Source organism: Lipotes vexillifer, unplaced genomic scaffold (assembly GCF_000442215.2).
Source record: "Lipotes vexillifer unplaced genomic scaffold, Lipotes_vexillifer_v1.1 scaffold586, whole genome shotgun sequence".
In the NCBI taxonomy this organism is placed as follows: domain Eukaryota; kingdom Metazoa; phylum Chordata; class Mammalia; order Artiodactyla; family Lipotidae; genus Lipotes; species Lipotes vexillifer.
This window is the reverse complement of record NW_006781860.1, coordinates 1136454-1151915: the sequence shown is the minus strand read 5'-3', so window position 1 is coordinate 1151915 and position 15462 is coordinate 1136454.

Sequence of the window (15462 nt, the reverse complement as noted above, 5' to 3'; positions counted from 1 at the left end):
GGGGTGGGGGGGGGAGGAAAGTGAAAAAAAATCTTTCTCACCAAAAGCCCATAGAAATCAGAATTTATAGAGATGGCATTTTATTGGTCATCTGGCCTGATCCTTCAGGGACTCTTGCAAAATTGTTCCCTCGGGCCGATTCGATGGGTGCAGCCAAGTTTTAAATGTCTACAAAGATGAGATTTCCCATAAATTCATAAATGTCAAACGGAACTAACTCTCTGATGTGTGTATCATATGCAAAGAATTAGGAATGATCAGGAAATAGTTCCTGGAAACAGAAATGTAAGTCTTAACATTGACTCCTTAAATTATTTAAAGCTCCAGAACCAAAAATGGGGTGGTGGGGTGGGCAGGGAGACTCAGTCTCAGGAACTGAGACACTAAGAGGCAAGGAACTTACCAAATCAACATTCAAAGGCTGAACAGCCGCGCAGGCTTATTTTAAAAGGAGTAGGAATGATGGGAGGTACCACAGTGACAACCTCCCCCCTCCCTAAGGGAAGGCTCCCAGGATGGTGGTCCCAGCGGGTTATCTATCATTAACCACAAAGACACATGATCAGATCAGAAGCAAGTGGTTAGAGCTCTTTTAAGCTGGTCGCCACCCAGCCTCTTCCCGGCACTTCTCATGCGTCCTGTTTAATTTCAAAGTGAAACCCAAACACATGCAGGAACATCCGGGGAACAAGCACTCCTGTGGTCCGAGCCCAGCTGGCTGGGGAAGGCCCCGGGAGGAAGGGAAATGCGCCCCACTTCCAAACAGCCCGCTCATTCATGCGGGAAAGTCAAAGGAGCAGCAGAGCCACGGAAAGACATTTTGAAACTGCTGCTTTTCCTTCTTTTTTTCTTTGAACATAAAAGCTTCCTCCCCAAAGAAGCCCTCCGGCCTGCATACGGGAGAAAGGGCAGTGAGGGCCCAAGGAGGTCCCGACCTGTTTTTCTTCTCTGAGGCCCTGAGACGTCAGGGAAAGCTGAGAGCTGCCTTCATTACTTTAACCCAGACCATGGCTAAGTGCAATCATGTTGACTAGCACAGCGTGGCTTTTACAGCACCCCATTCCTTCATCAGCCAACCTCTGAGAACAGCTGGATTCTCCAGAAGGCGCTGGGGCAGCACAGGAAGCGAGCTGCAGCATGATAACAATAACCCCAACAAAAACAAAAAGCATTACACTGATCATCCAGCAGCGCTGGCTCAAGGTACAACGCTTATTGCTTTAGCCAGCTCTCATATAATCATCACCACCAAAGTCTACCCAAACCATCAGCAACTGCTTCTGACAACAGCGGGAATCTCCAGACACTTCTCTTTCGACTCTAACATTTGTGTTTGAAGCAGTCACCACCTTCAGGATCATTAAAGAAGAAACTGTGCTTAGAGGGGGGAAAAAAAAAAAAAAAAAACAGAAGTCAGGGAGTGGAGAAATAAAGTAACTTGGACAAAAGCAACACAGCTCTGAAATGGAGAAGTCAAGTTCGGAATCCAGGTCTCAGCCGGCTCAGAAGCAGGTGCTTTGAACCAGAGGTCCTCAGAGTTTGCATTAGAATCACCCAGGCCCAAGCCGGGGGTAGGATTTAAACATCAATAGTTTGGAAAGCTCCTCAGGTGACTTTCAGGGGCAACCAAATTGGAGAACCAATGTCGCCCACCATCACTCTTCATTGCCTCTTCAGAAAAGAAAGAAGAGCTGAATAGGCTGGGCCCAGCCTAGGTCTCTGTTCAGGTCAGCAGAAAATCCACCTGGAGAGCAAACGAGTATCTTTCAGCAGACGAAAGGATTTTGGAAAGGCCAAAGGTCAGCAGAGGCCAGCCTGACAGGAGTTACTGCTGTAATAGGCCTCAGGGGCTCTCCTTTGGTGTGTTCAGAGTGAAAGTGAACTCTACTAGACCACCAGGGGCAAAAAGAGAGGCGGGCCATGCCAGCTATGAGCCAACCTCAGATTGTGGCCACTCGGGCACCACTTGGGTAGATGGGAGTTTAGCACACTTCTTACTACATCATCTTTTGCTGCTGTGATGGGTTGTGTTATTGTTCTCACCCTTAACCCTGAAGAAGGTTGACACATCCCCATCTCTGCTATGTTGAATTCAGAGCTGGCCTGGCCACATGACTTGCTTTTGCCAATTAAGTGTAAGCACTAATGTTGTGTCACTTTCCAAAGTAAGCATTAAAAGCAAGCGCATGATAGCCATTTTCTCTTCTCCCACCTACCACTTGGACCAGCAGTGTTCTAGGCAGACAATGACCCTATCAACCTCAGTCCTAGAGTGAAGGCAGTGAAGGATAGAGCTGCAGCTGACTCACAAAAGACATTTTTCATGAGCAGGAAATCAACTTTTACTGTTGTAAGCCACTGAGATCTGGGGGGGTCACTTGTTACCAGGCCTATCCTGACTGATACAATCAACTACCTTTAGAATACTCTGATTTCATCTATGCTTTAGAGTTGATGAGATACACCACAGCATTCTCTTCTCTATGAAACTCTTCCCAGGAGGAAGGGATGGAGACATTCAGTATTAGTTCCCCTCCCCTGACACCTTAAATCCTTTCTGAGATGAGAAAGGACCTAACTGAAATTAAATTAAAATAAATGGATTTTCTCTAAGTACATTATAAACAAACAGCATTTGAAGTTAGATACCTCCATGCCCCACTTCTCTCTCCCTGGTCCTCTAATTTTCCCCCAAAAAAGGGAGGGCTCATTTCTGACACCAACAGCCTCAACCCCAGAGATTCTGATTTCACTCGTCTAGAACTGGGCCTGGGCATCAGCAGGCCCTGGTGTCTCTAATGTGCATCCTGGATTGGAATCTAATCCCACTCCCCTTTCTTACCCCAAAGGCCCAGAGGGATGGAGGTCAAATAGCCAGTTAATGGCAGAGGTCAAGGCTAAATCCTTTTGTCCATGATCTTCTCACTGGAGTATGTTGTTTCTCAATGATTATGAATGTTTTTCTAAAAGAGCCACTTGCTCCCATGAGTTTAATAAACAGAAAGATGACAATACCAATGGCTAGCGCTCTTGTTGGCCTGTCTGAGCGTTCAAGGGCACCTCTGTGCATTTTATTCACCAATCAGGGATTGCTGTCTTCTACTAGAAAGGTACACACAACGCACTTGCTCTTCAAGACTTTAATAAAACAATCCTGTACTTTTCTGAGTTGATGTCTTTCATGAAGCTTAGTGTCATCATTAGACAAGCATGGGAGCTCTGCTGGAGTTCTGAGCTAGCTACACAACAATCTCGTTTGCCCTTAAGGCTGTAAATATATACACTCCCACTGCTGGGTGTGTGTGTGTGTGTGTGTGTGTGTGTGTGTGTGTGTGTGTGTGTATATGTATGTGTGTGTGTGTGTGTGTGTATAATTTATATAAACATATATTATAAATAGAACATATATTTATATAATATATACTATATATTTATATACTATATATTAATTTATATAATATCTATATTTAAAAATATATATTCCATTTAGATTGCACTGGGCCCAGGATGGTAGTTATGTGAATGTTGAAAGGTCAGCCAAACAAAGAAAAGTATCGTATAGGTACAAATAAAACATCTCTCCCTTCCTGTACACTTGTATTAAATCTTCAATCCAATGAAAATGAAAATGAGGACACTGATGACAAAAATGGTATGTGTGTGTGTGTGTGTGTGTGTGTGTGTGTGTGTGTGTGTGTGTGTGTATTTGTAAGTTCAACCCCCTTTCAAGAATATTCGTTGGCAGTTAAATATTGCTGGGTGTGCAAAGAAGAGTATAAATGTTTGGGCCCATTTTCAGAAGCCTCTGCCCCTGGACAAAAGTAGCCACAAAACTCTGTCAAAATATGGAGAGACATTTAACGTCTCTCTCTGACTTGAGCTAAGCAGGATTGGAAAATCACCTCTCTGTCTTTGCAAAAATCATTCCAACTCACTTTTCAAAGCCTAAAGGTTCTCATCAAGTAACAGCTAAGGCCACCATCAGCACTGTCCAATATGGTGGCCACTAGCCACACGTGGCTTTTGAACACTTAAAACATGGCTCGTCCGAACTGAGAAGTGCTTAAGTGTAAAATATACAGTGGATTTCAAAGGCTGAGTACAAAATAAAAATGTAAAATATCTCATTAATACTATTCTATCATGATCACATCTTGAAATTGTAATATTTTAGATATGTTGAGTTAACAGAATATATTCTCAAAATACATTTCACCTGTTTCTTAAAAGATTTCTTTAAAAACTGCTCTTTAAAACATTTTGCTGCTAGAAAATTTGCAAGTACGTATGTGACCTGTGTTCTACTTCTAGTAGATAGTGTTGGACTAAGAGAATCATTTTAATGTTTGTTCCACTTGGTTCAAGCCACAAGTGACAAACCGCTGACGACACTTGAGGAGGTTGAAGCAGAACAGTACTCTTGTTAAGAACCCAGACTGCCTGAGCTCCCACTGGAGGCCGGCCCCCTGGACATCTGTGTATCCCTGGTATTGAACCTCATCTGTCAAATGGTAATTATCACACTTCTACCCCACAGAGTTGTATTAAATGAGTAAAATAAATGGATGATGTTTAGAACAGCACCTGGCAGGTGTGAGTGCTCAATAGCTGTCAGGTATTAGAATTATCCCAACCATGTTGACATTTCCAGAATTTTAAAAGATCCCAAAGTGTTTTCCAGACTTTAACAGGCTACCGATGAAAGAGGTTCCACCTTCAAGCTAGGACATACACAAATCATTTTAATAATAAACGTGATCTTGTAAAATATCACTAAGTAGCACTCCAGCCACCCTTCTTTGTAGATTATCTGAGAAACCTTATCACTGCATAACAGGCTTATAATGGAGGTACGTTTTCTTCAGCATATGATAGAGACGCTATACGTGAATTACCAGTTTTCCAAAACTCATGGCACAATGGAAGACCCCCAGTGTTGAAATGACACAAACTCCTCTTTGATGATTCAGAAGGTGCTTCCAGATCTTTCAGTAAGCAAGGGTCAATAACAAATGAAGCGTGCAAGTCCCAGTGCAGGCACTGTCCTGGGTGACAGATAGGGCTAGCTTTCACCGTATCACGCACGCATCAGTGAGGTACTAAAAATCGACTGTTTGACAAAAAAAATCTACACACACCGGCAGCAAGGCCCATTTCTGCATCTCCAAATTTGCGGTATTTGCTCTAACTCTGCAAGAGCCCTTAATCTCTAGGATGACTTGAGCTGACCTGATTTACAGTCCGACTCCTCGATGCTGCAGAAGGCATCTTCAAGAATCAGCTATCGGGCTTCCCTGGTGGCGCAGTGGCTGGGAGTCCGCCTGCCGATGCAGGGGACACGGGTTCGTGCCCCGGTCCTGGGCCCGTGAGCCACAGCCGCTGAGCCCAAAAAAAAAAAAAAAAAAAAAAAAAAATCAGCTATCAACCCCACCTGGAACCACACTGATTCCACCTACCTGAAGCTGCCAGGCTGTCCAACACGCTCATCCAGAGAACTCTGTCACTTTTAAACCACCCAGATGTGAAGGAATCAAGGCAAATGATGACAAAGGAAACAGCCCTGTAAGCGCAGCCAACTCTGGAGAAATCCCTAAGGGTCCAGACCAGGGTTTCTCAATCTTGGCACTACTGACATTTGGAGCCAGATCATTCTTTGCGGTAGGGCCGTCCTGCACACTGTAGGATGTTCAGCAGCATCCCTGGCCTCCACCTACCAGATGCCACTAGCACTCCCCTCTGAGCTACAGCAACCGCAATGTCTCCAGACCCGGCCAGATATCCCCGGGCCAGGTGTGTGCGAGCAGAGCTGGCCCCAGTTGAGACTCACTGACCTAAACCTTTGAGTTTCAACTTTGAGTGCACATAAGCATCATCTGGTAGCTTGTAGAAAAGGTACATCCCTGAGCCCCACTCCCAAGATATTTTGATTCAGGCGGTCTGGGGTGGAGCCCAAGAAGCTGTGTTTATAACAAGCTCCCTAGGGATTCTGATGTGGGTGGTCTGAAAGTCCACACTCTGAAAAACATTGATCTTGCAGCCTGGGTGCATGCCCAGGTCAAAAATCAAGGCTACAGAAGGTATGACTCTGAAACTAAAGCAGGACCGGTTAAACAAATAAGCCGTGTGGTATACAAGTTCCTTGACTGTGTAGAGCTACATGTGGGAGAAATCAGGTAGTACTGAGATTAAAGAAGGTGTAGGACAGAAAAGAACCCATTTGTAATCTACCATGGGAAGTTAAGAATGAGCTGAGCTCACGCTGTAACTTTACCTCCTGGGAAGCACTGAATGCAGGTGAATGATATACCTACCAAGGTTCTCTGTGAATCTTTCTTTTTCCTAATAAAGGAAGGAGCTGAGCATCTGCAGAATTCTGCTCCAGCTCATAATAATCTGACATTTGATTTTAGGTTGAAATCACTTGCAAGAAACTGCAAATAGGCAACCAAGATTTTGAGGACTTGTACAACAGGGCTGCAGTCCCCTAGTGACTTACAAGATAATGGGCGGGTGAGACCACATGGTTTGGGGGTGCAGAGCCTCCTGTGGGGACATTTTGGCTGGAGATGCCACTTCCAACATCCAGCCACAGTCTCTGTTGAACTCATCTGGGTGTGAAGGGGCTTGTGTTTTGAGAGCACCTTTGTTCAACCCAAGAAAGGTCCAATTAAAAAATAAAACCAACATAAAGCTGCCCTCAATAGGTATCCTACTTTAGGTTTAGAAACAAGCCCTGCAACCAGGAAGCCTATGCAAGTACAGTCGCTCTGCTTTACCCCTTGTCTTGAAAACACACATCTGTTCCAACCTGACTGATGTATTAGGGAAGGATTTGAACATCACGCAAATTTCGTAACTGTTTATGTGCAATTCTGTCTGCAAGAAACAGCAGAGGAACACAGAAAAGTGTTCCTCTACCCAGCTGAATGGAGCCACGTTTACGAAATGCACACACCTCAAACATCTGTCAGCTCCCTCAGGTCACATTAGGATCCCCTGCCACCCACACCTGGGGTTACAACTGCCCGTCTGGTTCCCAATAATCCTCCGACTACCCCTTCACAATAACTCACAAGTTGCAACCCTTCTGATGCCCACTTCTGCAAGCCACCTGCAGGGATTTTTCTAGGTAGAGCGCCATAGCTATTGTACTCATGCATTTCTTAACCATACAACACGTGCCAAACCGTGCTATCATTTTTATTAGGTTCCCATCTTATTATTTTTTTAATGTGCTACTAAGTTTCTAAGTGGCGTGCCCCTAGTCTCATTTATCCTATAAGCCCCGTGGTTTCTATTGCACAATTGTGCACAGCATGGTGATTTTTCTAGGAACTCAGGTCATGTTACAGTAGAACTGACTGGAGAAAATCTGAGAGGCAAGGGGAATGCTGGTAAGGAAACGAGGAAGCGAGACAGGAAGGAAAGGCAGCCTATAAAGAGTGCGCTGTCATGCACGTTACTACTGTGGGAGACTGGAGTTCAAGCCCAGTGGTGCAAGATGCCGCTCAGAGTTTACGCCACCTGAGAGGCGAGGGAGCAGGGGTATTTATACACCAACTCCTCTCCAGCCCCGGGTGAGGGCTGCTCCTGGGGGTGTTAATTCCAGCCTGTTGAGCCCTCGGGAAGGCAAGAAGATGCACTTATTGACAGACGGAAATCCCCCTGGAGCACACTGAACTGGCAAGACCCATGGGATGTGAGTCATCTCCCTAGGAGCCATGAAGGCAAAAAAGGGGGAAACACTGCAGAAGAAAAGAAGACGAGAGCCTCTGACTATAAGCCAGCATCTTCCAAGCATGCCTGGTACAAGGAATCACCTGAGGCTTGTTAAAATACAGATTCCTGGGTCCCACCCCACCAAATCTGTTGAACCAAATTCTCCAGAGGAAGAGCCTACGGAGCTTCTTTATGGTCCACAACACTCCCTCCCCACCACTGCCACCCTCCAAAGGTGACCGCCTCGTCGGCAAGCTCGGGAAACACTGCCAAACCAGTAATCCACTAGCTCTGCCAGATGCCTACTGGCCACAGAAGTCCCCATGCTGAGCCCCAGGGACAGAAGAGGGACTAGAAATCACCGTGGCAGAGGCCTGAGGTGAGGCTCAGCCCCTCCGCCCCCCACTGCACCCACTCCCAGAAGACAACAAGGGGTGGCAGGCCAGCTGTGGTCATTCGCCTCTTCCCTTAATCTTCCACGGCAGTGAGTGGCTTATGGAGAGCGAGGAACCAGGCACGCGGGCCTCCCGTCCAAGGTCACATCCTGCCCACCCACAAGCAAGGTCACTTAAGGCCCCAGAATAGCTCCTCTCATCCTCGAGATAACTCAGCTTCAGGAAATTGCTGTACATTTAATCTTCTAAAGCTTAAGGCCAAGGCAATTGCACCTCACTACCGCGGTCAGGCACAGAGCTGGAATTCTGCAGCCCCATCCTACCACCAGGGTCAATCTCTGGTGCATCAGCTTCGATTCCTTATTTTTCCTTAACCCAAAATACGGTTCATTTCCAAGCCTGGTCAAGCGAACAAACTCCTCATCTATGAAACGGAATGAAATAACTGGATGGAAAATGTTGCTCTCGAGTTGATAAAAAATAAATAAACCTAGGCCATCGGTTAAATTGGCCATCGAAGCCTTATGGCTGCATCCAAAAAGTCCAGAAATAAAATGTCAGAGTAATGAGGCTGGAGTCTATTTTTACATGCAGCAGTGTATGAATCAGCAGGGCAGAGTCGTCCCTCATGGCTAAGGGAAGATGGAGAGACCAGCCACTCAGGCTCCTTTGGGAAAATCTAAACAGCTTCACCACTCAATTTATAATCTCACTACTTAAGTACCACCTCGGCTGCTGCTATAGAAACAGCGCTAACCTTGGCCCTGTGTTTGTGTTGGGCATCCTGGAAATCAGTGCTTTCCCCGTTGCTCATTAATGGCAGCTCACCACACAGAACCCACCTCCACGCGACATCTTCTGAACAAATATGCCAACAGGAAAGGAGGAGGTGGGTAGCAGTAGACCAGTAAACCCGCCATGAGGAGTGAGACAGACCAGAGGCTATGTAAAAGCCCATGTCCACTACTCGGGGTGAAGTGTGGTGGGATTGGCCCTCCCTGGGAAGGCAAAACAATCTGGGAAGTTCTAGAAAGGCGCCCGGAATTCTGAGTCCAGCTCTTACTGCCCACCTGATGTCTCTCATTTCCAGGGTCCTCATCTCAAAAAGGGTGTGGTCCCTATGACCTGAGAAAACTGGAAGATAGGGGAAGGTATTTAAAAAGAGAAAAAATAACAAATTTTTCTGTTATTTATTTTTGTTAAAAATAACTACGGTTTGTAGCCAAACCGTAACGTCACCAAGGATGAACAGCTTCCAGAGATAAACTCTGAGATAGACCCTGGGGTACGAGGTGTGCCTTTTGGGGCTGAGAGCTTTTATGATGCTTATTTTGGATACTACGGTGCTGATGGGCACGCGTTGGCAGAAGGTTACTGTGCTGGATTATATTTGGCGCATGAGCATAGGTACAGATCCTGGAACCGTCTATTGCTGCTATTATTATATGGCATGATTGCTTTAAAATAACATTCCTTTATTACAACTGGCTTTCGATCTAAAGAAGGCAGTTTGTATAACTGCATGGCACAGCGGAAAGACCACAGAAACGCAGCATAAGCCCTGGATCACCTACCTTTAAGCTGTGTGGCCCTGAGCAAGTTCCTTAACCCCTGTGAGCCCCAGTTTCTTCATTTGCAAAATGGAGATGCAAGTTATAAAGCTGGCCCTTCCAACCTCAGACGACTGTTAGAAGGGCCAAATGAAAACCCTATGCAAAAATCTTTTATAAAAGTAACTTGCCATATAGATTCAAATTAGTTTTAACTATTAGCTGAAGTTCAAGAATAAAGAAGGATGCCTCCCAAGAACACTTTTTACTGGAGAGCAGTGGAAGCTTTAAAGGGATCCCACATGAAGTCCTTCCACTGCCGCTAGACTTTAGGTGTCAATGCCAAAGAGACTGTGTTGTGGGCAAGTTAGTTCCCCAGGAAGGATGCCAGGGACAGCACCGCAGTGTGGATGCGGGAAGCAGCATAACATGGTGGTTACATGAAGGCTCTGGGTTTGAATCCTGTCTCCAGCCCTTATTAGCATACGTAGTTTCTCTGTACCAAGTTTCCACATAAAATACTGATGAAAATAATACCAACCTCATATACACCCCAAAGAAATGAAAACTGGTAGGCAAACAAGTACTTGTACACGCATGTTCGTGCAGCACTCTCCACAGTAGCCACCAGGTAGAAAGAACTCAAAGGGACGTCAGTGGATGAACAGATCAAGAAAACACGGTCTCTGCATACAGTGGAATCTTGTTCAGCCATCAAAAGGAATGGAGTACCGACACAGGCTACAACATGCATGAACCTTGAAAACATCATGCTCCCATGAAAGAAGCCAGACACAAAGGGACAAATATTGTACGACTCCAATTCTGGGAAATGCCCAGAACACGCAGATCCAGAGAACTGAAAAGCAGACTGGTGGTTGCCAGGGCTGAGGGAAGGAGACACGGGGACCAACTGCTTAATGGGTATGGGGTTTCCTCCTAGGGTGATGAAAATATTTGGGAACTAGATAGAGGTGGTGGTTGCACAACACGGTGAATGTCCTAAATGCCACCGAATCATTAACTTTAAAATGCTGAATTTTGCGTTATGTAGATTTCACCTCGATTAAAAAAAGACGATTCGAAAAACAGTAACAATACCACCCTCGGGCTGACTATGAGGGTTAAATGAGATGGTGCGTGTAAAAACACTTAGCACTAGGCCTGGCACAGAGTAAACACTCAATAAATGCTGACCTTTATCACCTGCCCACACCTTTCAGAGGAAGAGGGTGAAATAATCAGCAAAGCGACACTACGAGAGATGAACTAGACTCACAGTGAATGTCGTTCTTGGCTCCTAATAAAAAATGCTAATCTAACGTGTACTCTAAAAACACATGAACACACACACCCCTTTACCTCACCTAATGAACCCCACGGTCCTCTAGCGGTTTTGTTTAAGTCTTGGGCAAGTGCCAATATGACAGTGACCAGGTACCCCAGGTAAACCAGGGTGACAGCAGGCCGGGTCTCCACTCAAACTCCCCATCTACAACAGAAAAAGAAGCAACCGTCGTTTACATTCTGAAAGGGAAAGCCCCTTCTGGCAAGCAGCGTGGAGAATCCCCAGGGGCGAAATTTTCCAGAGATTTAAAGACACACCTGGGATGTGTCTTGCCATTCTTCATTTTTTCACTTTGATCTTTATTACAGTGTGGTGAGGTGTGGTTTTAGGTATTTGTGTTTTGTTTTGTTTTGTTTTCCAGCTCAAAGCAAAAATCCAGCACAAGTAAAGACCGGGAAAGGTGTGACAGACAAGTTCACAGGAGCGTACAAGTCACGGTAGAAAAGATGTCATCACATAAATACCCCAAATGTCAAAACAGCAATAAAACCCTCTCTTCACTCATTTCAGGATTGTTAATGACCCATGAGCTAAGTATCCATTTATGAAGCCCATGATATATGGCAGCTGAAGACGGCACCTTTTACAGATGAAAGGGTAGACTTCTTTTTGGTACCAGTTTTGTTTATTGGCTATTCGGGGATTGTTTGTTTTAGCAAAAAGCCTAATAAGACTAGCCAATGGGATTGTAGAAACTCAGATACAGCCAGGAAAAAAAAAAAAAAAAAAAAATTTTCCAGAGATTTAAAGACACACCTGGGATGTGTCTTGCCATTCTTCATTTTTTCACTTTGATCTTTATTACAGTGTGGTGAGGTGTGGTTTTAGGTATTTGTGTTTTGTTTTGTTTTGTTTTCCAGCTCAAAGCAAAAATCCAGCACAAGTAAAGACCGGGAAAGGTGTGACAGACAAGTTCACAGGAGCGTACAAGTCACGGTAGAAAAGATGTCATCACATAAATACCCCAAATGTCAAAACAGCAATAAAACCCTCTCTTCACTCATTTCAGGATTGTTAATGACCCATGAGCTAAGTATCCATTTATGAAGCCCATGATATATGGCAGCTGAAGACGGCACCTTTTACAGATGAAAGGGTAGACTTCTTTTTGGTACCAGTTTTGTTTATTGGCTATTCGGGGATTGTTTGTTTTAGCAAAAAGCCTAATAAGACTAGCCAATGGGATTGTAGAAACTCAGATACCAGGAAAAAAAAAAAAAAAAAAAAAGCTATAAAAGGTAGTAAGGAACCTTAAAAGTAGACACTTCAAAATACACTCTAACATGTAAGATTGGTCACCTAACATGAATGGTGTTTTCCTCAGCCTTAAGTGTGTCCAGGGGAAGATACATGTCAGACTTATTCCCTAGAAACCAGTGAATCTGAAGAACCGCCAGCAGATTCCAAAAGGCACAGCTACATCTCCTTGACCAAAATCTAATTTCCAGCCAGGACCCCTGCAGGAGAGTTTGGGAAATGTAGTTTCGAGCTTTCCAGCGTCACCAGTAAAGGACAGGAAAGCTTGCTAGAAGGAGGTAAAACTGGCTGCCAGGGGCCAATGCACCATCTCGTCAATAAGCAGCGAGACAGAGACTCCCGTAGCTCCCCCCTCTCAAGGAATTACCAACAGTCACAAGGAGAGAAGAGGAGAGATGAAAAAGTCCCCAGAGGTTCTCCAGTGCTATCAGCACAAGGGTCACCTGCCTTTAATCACACGTCGTGTGTAATATTCGCATCTTTCTGGCAAATATGTTTATGAGAATAAGAGATGGGAGAGGCAGCCTGTGTATGCTGCTTCTAGGACTGAGTGCTTTCGAGATGTGAGGTGACAAATTTCTTAGATCGTTCTAACTTAAATTTCACACATGGCACCTAATTTCCTATTCCCTGGTTCTATTTCGGTGGGATCCACAAAGTGATGATTTGGCTGGAAGGCAGATGAGTAATAAGAATGCTGGTGTGAGAACTAAAGCGGATAATGTAGAGGGAAGGACCTGAGGCTCAAATGTGAACTTTGCAGGGTATTAAGGGGAACGGTTGGGAGCAGAAGAGAAAGAGCCTGTGTTCAGCCATCTTCCTTCTCAGCTCCTGGTGCCATATTACCCGCGCATCCACACAATGTTTCCACCCTCAGCCCTGCCGGAGGGACAATGCAATTTAGGGAGAACAAATTAAATCTTGAGGCAGGAAACCTGGTTTTGATTCCCTCAGTGCCTGGCTCTGGCCACTTTTCCTCTCTGAGCCTCAGCTTCCTCGTATGGAAAATAACACTAGTCCTAACATCACTATTCATTCTGCAGATTCAACAAGAGAATGGAGTCTAAGGTACTCTGTAAAGGAAATCACAATAAACATGAGCGCTGTCGTCTGAAATCGGTAAATATTCCCGGCGTCACCTATTTCAGGTGAGCAAAGGTTAACACCTTGGTTAGACTCAGAGGTGCTGCAGGTTGGAATAAAGAAGGCTCTCATCCACACAGGGGTGAAGGATCAATAGTCAACCTAATCGGAGGGCAATTTGGCAGTATCTCTCCAGCTAGAAAACGTAGCACCCTTTGAACTGGCAATTCCCAGATACACTTGCAAAAGGAAGCCAAGTTCTAAGTAAAGGAACATACAATGAGGCAATGCTGGCGGCAGAAAATGGAAAATCTTATCTCTATCAGTGGGGACTGGTTCAATAAATTACAGAGTTGTAAATACTACGCGTGTGAAGAAAACAATAAGTAGCTCATTTGGACCTGGAAAGATTTTGAAGGTTTGTTATTAAGTTAACTAAAAAGCCAGATAATGAAAATCGCGTGTAGTACGAGACAGACTGAGAGATAATCACACAAGCACACACACAGGTAACTGAGTAAGACCCTGCTGGAATGACACATGTGAACCCGTTGTGGGTGTTTATCTTTGGAGAGAAGTCCAACTCAGGGAAGAGGAAGGCTTTCACGACTCATTTTATTTTCTTCCTTTCTTTGCAGTTGGAGGTTTTATTTGTAATCCTGTGCACCTACTTTACTTTGTTTTAAATTTCAAATTACACAGCATAAAATAAAACCAGCAAATGGAGTAAAGAAGCCCTTTTTGCATGTGGGTGTTGTAAAAATAACAAAGAAATAGCAAACGGAAACACCGGGATGCGGCACAAGGTGGCCCAGGCTCAGGGTTTAGGAAACTCTTTTCTCCCAGCTGCCGGTCCTCTCTCCCTGGACACCCTTGCCCTCGGGAATCCTGAAAGGTAGAGGCAGCAGAGGGAAACTGGAGTGGAAAGCCAAGGAAAATAAATATGGAAGGAGCCCAGGAATAAATGAGGAGAAAATAGGGTGTAAGAAGAGGGTGAGGAGAAGTCAACAGAGAACCATATTCCCAAGCTGATGAGCGGCAGTGCTGGGAGAGATGCCTCGGGGGACAACTTCACATCTGAAACGTACCATTTATTTTTTTTTATTTTTTATTTTTTTTTGCGGCACGCGGGCCTCTCACTGTCGTGGCCTCTCCCGCTGCGGAGCACAGGCTCCGGACGCGCAGGCTCAGCGGCCACGGCTCACGGGCCCAGCCGCTCCGCGGCACGTGGGATCTTCCCCGACCGGGGCACGAACCCCTGTGCCCTGCATCGGCAGGCGGACTCTCAACCGCTGCGCCACCAGGGAAGCCCGTACCGTTTGTATTTAAGCGACTATTCTCACCACAAGGATGGCCATGGGTGAAGCATACGTTTCTTGTTAGCTGAGAATCCCAAGAAGCAGCAGAAGACTCCTGTTGTCCCTAATACTTATCCAGCTACATATACACAGATGGGCACCAGGACAAAACAGCTGAACTTGCAAGTCCTTGCAGATTCAAAAGTGGAGACACCACTTACAGAGAATGAGTAAGCCACGTGTCCCTAGAGTCTGCCAGAACCCCAGCTCTGGGCGACGTTAATGAAACGCTACCCCAAGATTGGATTCCACGGCAAAACAAGGATGGTAAACACTTGAATAATCAAAGTGGAATTGGTTTCTCAACTGTGGAACATCTAGGCTCCTTTCACAAGTTCACGTGCACTGTGAATTCCCGGAGGGTGAGACACGGCCCGCGCCGCCTCCCCAAATTCCTGCCTGGGAACACTTTCTTTTAAGCCTGGTGCTGGATTAGTGAGCCTCGGAATGAGCTCTCAGAAGCCAGTTCATTCAGGGGTTGTTTCTCCTCCCCAGTGTTGAGATCAGAGATTGGGTATGGGAAGTAGAAACTATGCCACAGAATACGGCACCTGAAAGCACTATTTCAACATGTGCACTGGGGCAAAAAGGATGAAAGTCAGGTGCTGTGGCTAAAGGAACCCTGGGAAGCTATCACTGTCCTCCGTCACATCAGTCCTAGGATAGAATTTGGAAAGAATATGACTCATCCCCAAATTCATCATACAAATAAGGAAATGGAGCCCCAGAAAATCCTCAAAAGGGAACAGAGC